General features: G+C 40.5%; 1 pseudogene; it reads left to right on the top strand.

The window, feature by feature from the left end:
* Positions 1–6,089: 6,089 nt before the first annotated feature.
* Positions 6,090–6,539, top strand: LOC145803655 (secreted RxLR effector protein 161 pseudogene; annotated as a pseudogene).
* The last annotated feature ends 6,055 nt before the right edge of the window (positions 6,540–12,594 follow it).

Here is a 12,594-nt window from a genome sequence, read left to right as displayed (position 1 = left end):
CAAACATGCTGTCATATTGTATGCTAATTTAAACATGTCCTAATTTAACCATCAAAAGCGGATAAATAAAAGGGAGAAAGACGTGGGGTTGGAAGACATACATCACACTCACCCACACTTATTACAGTTGTGCCCTCACTCAGAGGGTCCGAATAAATATACAGTCCAAATATTACAGTCCAAAATAATATACAAATTCCTAATTAATTAACAAATTAACTAAGAAAGCAAATAAAACTGGCATGCAAGCCAGGGACTGCCTTGCTTCTGATGGATGATGCATGTCCGGATTGTCTCGCGCGAAAATCCACCGGAATGCCCCAATTAGCCTCTGTTTATACCTGTTCTTGAAATGCGTACCAAGCCCCCAAAAAGTCGCTGATTCCTGATTTTGCTGCAACAGAGAGCAGGAAAGGGGCATAGCAATGTATTTGCACAGATATATGCATGTCTCGATCCTCGTGCCACCAATCACGCACACCGAGGCATGATGGCCGAGGAGTCGAAATGCACAACTCAATATAGGATGAATGCACATGAAACTACAGCTAAAACCTAACTCCATCATGGATAATCCGGAGTGTCGGTGACTGGGGAATTGAGACACATTCCGTCACTCGGAGTACGAAACGTACCTCGTTTCCCGTGCCCGGGCTAACTCCTATTCCGAACACGATGCAATATGTGTGATATGCATGAAACGCGACTAAGACACAATCCTAACATACACGATGCCATAGAAAATAAGATGTCTCGAAATACGTGCACACGGACACGCAAACTGAGAAAATGACAGAATGCTATGAAAATGAGGTGTCTCGAAATACGTGCACGCGGGCACGCAAACCGAGGCGATGATATGTGTCTCGAAATGCGTGCACGCGGGCACGCAAACCGAGGCGATGATATGTGTCTCGAAATGCGTGCACGCGGGCACACAAACCGAGGTGATGATATGTGTCTCGAAATGCGTGCACGCGGGCACGCAAACCGAGGCGATGATATGTGTCTCGAAATACGTGCACGCGGGCACGCAAATCGAGGCGATGATAGAATGCAATGAAAATAAGATGCCTCGAAGTGCGTGCACACGGGCATGCAAACCGAGGCAATAGTATACGCAATGCAATATAGCTAAAATGGCATGGAAAATGTAACATGGACTTATACTAACATGAGAGAGCCTCAGCCACACTCACATAAGAAGCTGGTTGATGAAAATGAAGTGCCTCGAAATGCGTGCACACGGGCACGCAAACCGAGGAAATGGCATACGCAATGCAAATGACATGGAAACATGATATGGGCTTATACCAACACGAGTGAGCCTCAGCCACACTCACATAAGATGCCGGCGGATAAAAATGAAGTGCCTCGAAATGCGTGCCCACGGGCACGCAAACCGAGGCGATGACAGAATATGATGAAATGACATGGAAATGACAAATGGGCTTATACCAACATGAGTGAGCCTCAGCCACACTCACATAGGATGCCGGCAGATAAAAATGAAGTGCCTCAAAATGCGTGCACACGGGCACGCAAACTGAGGCGATGACAGAATATGATGAAATGACATGGAAATGACAAATGGGTTATACCAACATGAGTGAGCCTCAGCCACACTCACATAGGATGCCGGCGGATAAAAATGAAGTGCCTCGAAATGCGTGCACACGGGCACGCAAACTGAGGCAATGACGGAATGTGATGCAATATGGCAAAAATGATATGCAAGCATGCTAATGGAATTTCAGCAACAAAATATGGGGGAAAACAGTCCCGAAATGAAGCGAAATGACATGAAATGCAAGGAAATGTCCCGAAATGCGAATTTAGGCACCCGAAATGGCCTATAGCTATGCTAAACATGCACAATATGGACATGCAATGCAAAGACAGAAGCTCACTTTCACAGTTATAAACATGGCCAAACAGCAAGCATAGGTAGGGGAAAAATGGCATGCAAGAATAGGGGCCAAAAGAGGGGTAATGAAGCAAGTGATATAAGCAAAACCCAAACTGAAAAATTTCCTTCTACAACACTGAAGATGGACCAAAAATATGAACATTTACAGTATATGGCAGCCTCAAAATCAGTATACAAATATGCTAAAAAGGTGATGCAAAACAAGGCTCAAAAGGTGCTATAACATGAAGTATACAAAATAATCACCAAACAGAAAAAAAGTGTTAATGAAACATGAAGTATAGGCCAAAATAAGGCCACTTTCAGTTCGGACCAAGGTCCAAAAGCAGAAGCAAAGGGGGTTGCCAATTTATGCAAAAATGGGGCCAAATAAGGGATATAACTACAAGTGACACATGGAGACACCAAACAATGTTGAGCCCTTCTCCAATGTTGAAGAGGGGCTCAAAATAAGCCTAATATCAGTTTACCACATGCTCGAAAACAAATTGCTCATGGGTCAAAAATAGCATGCAAAACTATGACATACAAGAGAATCAATGAAGCAAGTGTGTCATGGAGGGCTCAAACAGGGTTGAGCCCTTAATGAAAAGTGAAGATGAGCTCAAAATATGGCCCTTTTCAGTTAGGGCCGGAGCTTGAAACAAAAATAAAGTGGGGCTTAAAAATAGATCAAGAAAAAGGGTCAAAAGGGTAAAAGTATTACTTACCCTTGAAGATTCAAACTTTTGTTGCTTCTTGGATGGATTTGCAGCTTCTTTGGCCTTTGAGAAACCTTCCTTGTTGCTGGAAATGAGATGGTGGTGGTAGAGCTTGGTGGTGTAGAAGGAATGATGGTTAGGGACTTAGGGTTTTTTCAAGAATTGAGAAGGAAGAAGATGGAGTTGGCTATGGAAGCTTGAAGAGCAATTTTTCTAACCCTTACAAAGGAGGCCACCAGCTGGTTATAAGGGTCCAAAAGGGGGTGTAAAGGTGGGGGAGAAGGAGAGCAAAACTCTCCCACAAAATATCCCCCGGATACAGAAAATATCTGGGGGATATTGCCCCACAGCTGTAAAGTGCACAGTGCAAGGAACACGGCCGGCCTATCACTTTTGTTGCAGGTGGCCGGCCGGCTACACCCCCTAGCCGGCCGGCTAGGGGTCAAAAGGTTCAATGAGATTTTCTGGCCGGCCAGCTAATGGAGAGGTACCCCTATGTGTGTACAACACAACCATGTGGTTAAAAGTCCAAGAAAGTAGGCCCAAGGGGTTCAACATTAGCTCGGAAGAAAGGGGTCAAAAGGGTCAGGTAACCTTAATGGCCGGCCACCAACTTTTAGTGGCCTCTCAGGTGTGTAGATCACAGATATGTGGTTGAAAGTTGGCAACACTAACCCTAGGGTGTTCAACATTAGCCCGGAAGTTGGAAAAACGGGCGCCGGGAGGCTCCGGAGGAGAGATAACTGGCTGCTGCAACAATTGCTGGCCTCCCACCCTTCAGTGACCTTCCTCGTGATAAAACAGAGGTACCTGCCAAAAATAAACGAAAACCGTTGCAAAACGAATGTTCCGGGGCCAAAACACGCAGTTCGGGGTCCCGAAAATGGGCTGTTAAGCACCGAAAATGGCATTCAACCACGAAGTGGGTTTCTCAGACCCCAGTGTCCCTCAAAAGGGAGAAAATAGGAAGTATGCCAAAAACCGGAGCAAAAGGAGATGGTTAAGCGGTCCCGAACCGAGGCACACGGCCTGACGGCTCCGAAAACCGGAAACCGGACTCCGAAATGGGAAAAATGGCCTACAGCCACCAAATGTAGCCTACGGACATTGAGAGATGGTCTACGGGACCTCTCCCTTCCCTTAGGAAAAGAAACAAAGAAAACCGAGCCTGGTTCGCAAACCGAGGCAAAGTACAAAAGAGGGTTCGAAAGTCCGGAGGCAGGGCTCACGGCCGTGACTCTGAAACTTCTGAACAAGCACATTATGCAATATCACCAAGTGCTCGACTGGTGACGTCTGAGTCTCAAGGTCGGTCAAAAATGGGGTGTCTACAGTTATATATCACTTAAATTTTTCTTAACATTTAGTTGATATTTTTGGAGACACTTAAATTTTTAAAGAATGTCAAATGTGATTATCAAACGAGTTTAATTAATTATTACTTAATATATTTGATTTTAAGTACTGAATTAAATTATCAAATGTCACCTTATTTTCCAAAAATTATGTTCTTCCTATAGGTTTAAAAATTATGTTTTCTAACTTATTTTTGTTTTTAAAAATATAGTTTGAGTCAAAATTGATTCTTTGTTTACAAACACCTAGGTTACAAAATAATGTTTTACAACTTAAAAAATTATTATTATTATTTGCTAACTAGTAGTTTACTTGAAATTATGCTTTTACTTGCAGTTATGCTTTTATAAACATTAGATTATACGTCATTTTTTTAAGAAGAAATATCATTTTACCTTCCAAGCTATTACGCGAAAATCAAATTGGAACCTAGATTTCGTATTATTTTCATTTAACACCTAAACTTTTTTAAATATGATCAATTTACCCCCGCTGTCTGTTCCCATTTATAATCAAACGGAATGTACTGAATTGTCTCCTTAAACTATTATTTTGGAGGGAAACTAAAGGCTTTTCCTATCATTTCCAAGCATTCCCCTTCAGATATTTAATACAGAAACAGGGAAAAGAAACAGAGCATGTTTGCCTCATAGTTTGAGAGAGAAAATGAGGAACAATCGAGGGTCAAGAAATAAGGAAAGATGGAAGTCAATTGAAAGAACATGGACCTCAAGTGGCATGGAAGACGTGATGTGCATCTTTTGTGGAAGATGGAGGGTGATACAAACATCATGGATTAATGCAATCCTGGTAGGACGTTTCTCACCTGTCCCAATAGTGGTTGCAATCACTTCTCCTGGGTAGACCCAACTATGTTCTCACGAGTAGTGTAGATCATCCCTGGATTGTTGAAGAAGGTCAATAAGCTGGAAGCAAAACTACAGACAAAGAATGGAAGAAAGAGAAAGCTATGGACATCCTTGGTTATCTCACGGTGCATTATTATATCAATGTGGTTTCTAAAGTGAGGAGACAAAAGGCCACCGACTTTATGATCCTATTGCCAAAAAATTGATCATAAGTTGGGATGTAATTTTTAATGAGAATGAAGCTTGGAGATAGGATGAAGATGAAGTTATCCCAAGTGAACAACCTGCCCTTGTGATTCCTTCAATAAGTTCTAGTGATCTAGTTCTAGTGATCTACCTGATTCTTTTTACGATTTTATTCCTAGAAAAGTGAGAAGTCTTGCTGATATTTATGATTCATGTGAATTTGTTTGCTTTTCCATGGAGCCTACTTATTTTGAAGATTCAGTAACAAAAAAGGAATGGTATGATGCAATGAATCAAGAAATGAAGGCCATAGAGAAGAATAAGACATGGAACATGGTAGAGCTACCTCTCGGTAAAGAAGCTATTGGACTTAAATGGATTTACAAGTCCAAGTTTAATTCTGATGGAACTCTCCAAAGGCACAAAGCTCTGTTAGTTGCAAAGGGATATGCACAATAGCCAGGGATTGATTTCCTTGAAACATTTGTACTAGTTTCTCAAATTGATACTATTAGAACTATTTTGGCTTTAGCGGCTCAAAGAAGTTGGTAAGTTTTTCAACTAGATATCAAGTCTGTGCTTCTTAATGGAGAGCTTGAGGAGGAAGTATATGTTGAATAGTCCAAAGGCTTCATGATTGAAGGGATGGAACATACAGTATACAAACTGAAGAAGGCACTTTATGGGCTCAAGTAAGCACCAAGAGCATGGTATAGCAAGATTGAGAGGTATTTTTTTTGAAAATGGTTTTCATGGAAGTGTTAGTGAACCTACTCTTTATGCGAAAACTCAAGGGCGTGATGATATCTTGATTGTATACATATATGTTGATGATATGATATATACTGGGAATTCTTTTGACTTGATGAAATGGTTTAAGGAGAGCATGATGCAAAACGTTGAAATGTTTGACTTGGGTCTTGTGCACTATTTTCTCGGCATTGAAGTAATTCAAAACTCAAGTGGCATCCTCATATGTCAAAACAAATATGCCATGGACTTGTTGAAAAAATTTGGCATGGAAATTGTACTCCCATAAAGACACCCATGAATGCAAATAAGAAATTGCTTTTGGCAGATGAAGATGAGTTGGCAGATGAAGATGAGAGGACTTTTAGAAGCATGGTTAGAGCTTTGATATATCTTACTCATTCAAGACCTAATATTATGTTTGCTGTGAGTATTGTTTCTAGGTTCATACATCATCCAAGCAAGCATCATTTTGGAGCAGCAAAGAGGATTTTAAGATACATTCAAGGCACTCTCAATTTCGGAATAAAATATTCCAAAGTCACAAACTTTAAACTAATTTCTTTCACTAACAGTGGTTGGGTAGGTTGTATAGATGACATGAAAAGCACTACAGGCTACGTCTTTAGCCTTGGCCCTGGAGTTATATCATGGGCATCAAAGAAGCAGACTACTACGGCTCTTTCCAACACTAAAGTAGAGTATATTGCTGCCACTGCTACAGCTTGCCATGCAATTTGGCTGTGAAGGATCCTCTGTGATTTAAAGGAGAAACAAAGTAGTCCAATATGTTTGTTTTGTGACAACAAGTCTACTATCGCTATGACAAAGAATCTTGTGCATATCGAAATAGGCAATCACTTCATTAGAGAAATTGTGGCCAAAGAAGAAGTGGAGATAGAACATTGTAATAACGAAGATCAAATGGAAGATGTATTCACAAAAGCTTTGTCAAAGGAAATATTCAAGAAGTTTCGTACCATGATGGGTGCACAACCATGTTTGAATTAAGGGGGCATGTTGAGAATCTAATTCAAACATGTCCAGATTTATTTTAGTGAGTCCATTTTATGTTTGAGTTCAAGTTAGTGGTCTTTGACTTATTCAAATTAGTGGTATGTAGTTTCAGCTTATGTAGGGATTGTGTCAAGTGGTGTCATAGTTTTTAAGGTAGTTGGTTTAGTGGATAGTGTTAGTTGTTGTTCATGGGTCTATTGCTATTTTTCATGTAGTGGAGTTAGTGGATAGTTCTCTATTTAAAGAGCATTGTAGAGTCCAAGTTTGTATGGAAAAATAATTTAAAAAATTCAGTGTTTTCTTCTTCAATCTCTGTGTCTAGCATATATTATTTTTTGTTTCAGAAAACTACAAATCAAACAATGAATAAAAATAATAATGAACAAAATATTTATTGATTAGAAATCATACAGATGCGTGGGTGAAGGTTCTGTAGATCAATAAAAGACACTCCTATCTCAAGATATTCATCCATCCATCTAATCAAAACCAAGTAATGAAAACTAATTTTGGTATTTGATCAATAGTTTCAAGTTTCAAGAAGTAGAGCTTTGCAACTCATATATACAAGTGCATATAGAAAAACCCCAACTTTACTAGCCTTACTTGGCATATATAGTTGTGAATAAGTACTTCCCCAGAAGAACTAAAAAAATGAAATGAAAAATCTATTTCAAGATTTTTTTGAATGGTTTTTTAAAGTGGTTTGAAAGATAGACCAGCAACGGGGGGCCTGGGAGTTGCCAACGTCGCCCACTTTCGTCGTTCTTCTTTGGCGGTGATGTTGTTCCCTGTATGTGAACAAAAGGAATAAGTGTAATAAGAAATATGCTTAAGGATTTTTGAAAAGGTTTTTCAAAGTGGTGTAATTTGGAGTTTTTAATTTGTTTATTATTTGGGTGTACCATAAATTATGATTTTATCTTGAAGGGAGTTTGTAAAAAAACAATATATTGAGAATAAATTACAACACTAAATAATTTTTAAAAAAATACTAAGAAATTAGGCGTACTGAATAATTTTTTAGATGGAAATAGAATCCCCTACATCATACGCAGGCTTGGAAATGACATAAATAGGGCTCACCAGTGAAGGCTTAGAAAGGTGGGCATGTTCAATGGAACAATGGGGTCCAATGAATTAAAGGGAGAGGAAGAGATTGGATTCAAACAGGGCCTTCGATTAGTAGAGAAGAAGAAAATGAGAGAAGAAAACAAAGATAGAAAAGAGAAAATTTCATTTTTACCCTTATACTTTGCCTCAATTTTCAATTACACTCCTAGACTTTGAATAATTTCGATTTTACTCTTAAAGTTTTTGAGATCGTATCAATTTAGCCTCTACTGCCAAATTTGAAGTGGAAAACATTAAAAAAAATTACATTTTGGTCTCAAATTTCAAAAGAAAGATGCAAACTCATCCTCTCCTACCCAAACTGACCCTTTCTGGCAACTCACCCCAACAACCATTGCAACCCCCACTCTTCGGCACAACTCTCTCACTCCCACAACACCATATGTTTTCTTTGGGTTTCTTTAAAAATTGTGTTGATTCTAGAAATTAACGGAGCTGCTTTGGAGAGAGATTAATTGTAATTTGTGAGTCATGAAATTCTAGACATTTTCAATTCTGTTTTTTATGCTTTTGGAGATGGGTTTTTTGATTTTACTCTAATAAAATCATATTTTGGGAATCTTATGTTGTTTCTGCTTCTAGGATTCTAGGGTTTTGAGCACTAGGAGTTTTTTTTTTTTTTTGAAAGGGGTGGATAAACATGGAGATGGAGGTTGTTGAAGAAGCCAACAAATCAACAGTAGCCATTTACGGCGTCGCCCAATGCCACCGTGTCCTCTCCACACTGACTGTCTCCTCTGCTACGCTGTCAGTCGCACCAAGCTCTCTCACTGCCTCCCCGCCATCTTCACCAGAATTTACCTTAATGGTTGCTTCTTAAGATATGATACATACAATTTTTCAATGAAAGTGTCGACCTAGTTCAAGATAAGGTGAATTATAGCAGTTCTTAATCGATTGTTAAAGCGAGGTGGGTTGAATTCAAGAGCAGTGTGAGTGAATTGGCTGGGAAGTTAACGAGTATTGAAGTAGAGAATAGTGGGTGTGCTATTGGGAAAGTGAAGTGTGTGTTTGGTTTGATGCAATGTTGGAATACTGTGAGTGGAGATGGGTATAGAGAGTGTTTGGAGAAGGCGGCGAACGTGGTTAGAGCCCTGGCTCCAGTTCTAGCATATATGCTCCGACGAGATGATCCAGACCACCGATGACATCAGAGACCGTACGTGACCAATCGCTGGAAAGCCATTGACAGAGCTAGAGTTGCATGAGACATAGATTGGCACAAAGATCAAGTCAGCCCCATTCAGGTCGAGCATTTGAACTGTAAGAATAGTTGCTAGAGAGAGAGAGAGAATAAATTGGGTGTATTGATATATTGAATGTGTGTTTACAGTGTGTATACAATGTTCAGAGAGACTCTCTTTTATAGAGGAGGAGAAAAGAGAGTGTTCAAAGAGGCTTTGGCCGAAAAAATCGAAAGCAGAAGCACAAACCAAACAACATTATTAAAGGTACATTATTAAAGGTTTGACAACTAATATATACAATATACTAATATATACTAGCATCCCCCCGTAAACTCAAAGAGGGTAAGCATCAACCAACTTGAGTTTAGAAACGAGATCACTAAAGCGACCAGGAGGATGAGCCTTGGTGAAAATATCAGCAGGTTGATCTGCAGAAGCAATAGGGAGAAGAACAACAGTGCCACATGTAATATGCTGGCGAATGATGTGACAATCAATCTCAATATGCTTGGTGCGATCATGGAAAACATCATTGTGAACAATCTGAATAGCACTTTGATTGTCACAATAGAAAGAGCTAGCATCAGAAGAAAAAACACCCATGTCAGCAAGGAGCCATCGAAGCCAAAGAAGTTCCTGAGTAGTATCAGCAAGAGCTCGGTATTCAGCTTCGGTACTAGAGCGAGCAGTGAGGGATTGTTTCTTGCTGCGCCAAGTAAGAACAGAATCCCCTAAGAGTAGAATCCCCTAATCGGTGGCGAAGCGTTGATCTGTAGGATCCCTAGCCCAATCAGCATCAAAAAAGGCACATGGTTCAAGAGAGGAGGAAGTAGAGTAGTGAAGTCCGTGGAACAGAGTGCCTTTGAGGTAACGAAGTATGCGAAGTAGAATAGTATAATGTGGAGTGCGAGGAGCCGACATGTACTGACTAACAAGATGAACATCATAGGCAATGTCAGGACGAGTCACAATGAGATAGACGAGACTACTGACGAGTTGGCGATAAATAGTAACATCAGAGAGAAGATCCCCATCGAGCGGAGTGAGACGAATCTAAGGATCAACTGGAGTAGAGGTAGTTTTGCAATCGGTAAGACCAATACGTGCAAGAAGATCAGATGCATATTTGGCTTGGGACAAATAGTAACCAGTGGAATCATGGGAGATTTCAAGCCCTAAAAAGTAGTTAAGAGTACCAAGGTCCTTCATCTCAAACTGACGATGGAGAAACCTTTCGAGGCAAAGAATACCCGCTGCATCATCACCAGTGATAATCATATCATCTACATAAAGAAGAAGAAGAAGAGTGGTCCCATAAGTAATAGTCCAAATAAATAAAGCAGAGTCATAGGAGCTAGAGGTGAATCCGAAGTCATGAATGGTGAAACTGAACGTAGCAAACCAAGCGCGGGGGGCTTGCTTGAGACCACAGAGGGCACGTTGTAGTTTGCAAACCTTATGAGTTGGATAGGTTAACCCAGGGGGAGGTTGCATGTAGACCTCCTCAAGAAGATTACCATTAAGGAAAGCATTTTTGACATCCATCTGAAAGAGTTCCCAGTGGCGAGCAGTAACAATAGCAAGCAAACTGCGAACAGAGGTAAGCCGAGCAAGAGGGGAGAAGGTCTTCTCATAATTAATGCCATATTCCTGGTTGAAACCCTTTGCAACAAGACGAGCTTTGTGGCGTTCAATAGAGCCATCAGAGTGAGTCTTGATTTTGTAAACCCATTTACAGCCAATCGTAGTCTTGCCAAGAGGAAGATCAACAACATCTCAAGTACGAGTTTTGTCCAAAGCCTGCAGTTCATCAGTCTTAGCTTGCTGCCAAAGAGGATTAGTACAAGCCTCACGATAGGAGGTAAGTCCATAAGTAGATAAGGCAGCAGACCCAACAATATAATCACGAAGATGAATAAGTGGTTGAGTTACCCAGTGTGGTCGACCCGCGGGAGGATTTGTAGGAGGAAGAGCTGGTGTAGAAGGAGGAGACAAACTAGGTGGCGCAATGAGAGGTGGACCATCAGGGAGAGCAATCGGGATGAGATCAGGGGTCAACAAGGGCATCTCGATGAAAGAGGAACCTATATCAAAGTCATTAGAGAAGAGATCTATGGAAGGATTAGTAAACAGGACGGTAGTGGAGTGTGCGAGTAAATGAAAGGAGGATAAGGAGGAAAACATTTTGTGCTCCCAGAAAACTACATGTTCGGAGATACGAAGACGCTTAGAGAGAGAATCCCAACAACGAAAGCCTTTATGTTCAATCCCATAACTAAGAAAGTAGTAAAGACGAGAACGAGGTTCAAGCTTAGTGTATTCATGGGATTGAAGCAGAACAAAGCAAGCATAGCCAAAAACCCGAAGATTGGTGTATGGAGGGGGAGTACCATGCAGACGTTCAAAGGGAGTTTGATTATTGATTATAGGGGTAGGAACACAATTGATAGTGTATACAGCAGTAAGGGCAACTTCCCCCCAAAAGTTTTCAAGGCAAGAAGAAGAGAGAAGGAGAGTACGAGTAGTGTCAAGAATATGCCGATGTTTCCGTTCACCACGGCCATTTTGTTGGGACGTGCCAGCATAGGAACGATGAGGCTATGTACCATGACTCTGAAGAAAGGAAAGGAAAGGAAATCGGAATCCCGATATTCCATAGCATTGTCAAAGTGAAAAATTTTAATGGTCTTTGAAAAATGGGTGTGGACCATTTTGGCAAATCTATAATAAAGGTGTTTAAGTTTCAAACCAAGTTTTCATGAGAAAAAGCCAAGTAAACCGAGAAAAATTATCATAAAAACAACAAAATAACAAGATCCCCCCATGGTAGTAGTAGGGGATGGGCCCCAAATATCCGAATGTATAAGATCAAAAGGTGCATTGGAAACAAAAGTACTTTTATTGAATGATAAAGCAGGTTGTTTTGCAAGTTGACAGGGTATACAATCAAAAGTATCTGGAAGTACATGACCCAATTGACCACTAGAAACCAAAAACTTTAAGCGACTAACAAAAATATGCCCTAAGCGACAATGCCAAAGATGAAAAGGAGACAATGAGGAAGCAAATGCAGGAGCAGCGATCTGTGGGGAGTCAGGAACATGAAGATGAATGAGTTCATAGAGACGTCTATGCTTACGGCCGATCCCACTAGTTGCCCCGTCTGAGGGTCCTGCACCAAACAATCATTAGCAGAAAATGTGACAATTAGACCAAGCTCACATAATTGACCAATAGAAATAAGGTTTAAGGTTAGAGCAGGGATATGATAAACTTGAGGTAAATATAAAGGAGATGTGGAAACAATACCAATATGACTGATTGACATGAGAGAACTATCAGCAGTATGAATGGAGGGAATATTAGTAGAGAAAGAGATGGAAGAAAATATAGTAAAATTGGAAGTCATATGATTACAACAGGCGGAGTCAAAATACCAAGAAGAGTTACCTAGAGTCACAAGC

Source organism: Camellia sinensis, chromosome 12 (assembly GCF_055761805.1).
Source record: "Camellia sinensis isolate YWXY chromosome 12, ASM5576180v1, whole genome shotgun sequence".
In the NCBI taxonomy this organism is placed as follows: Eukaryota; Viridiplantae; Streptophyta; class Magnoliopsida; order Ericales; family Theaceae; genus Camellia; species Camellia sinensis.
This window is presented reverse-complemented; position numbering and strand designations above follow the sequence as displayed.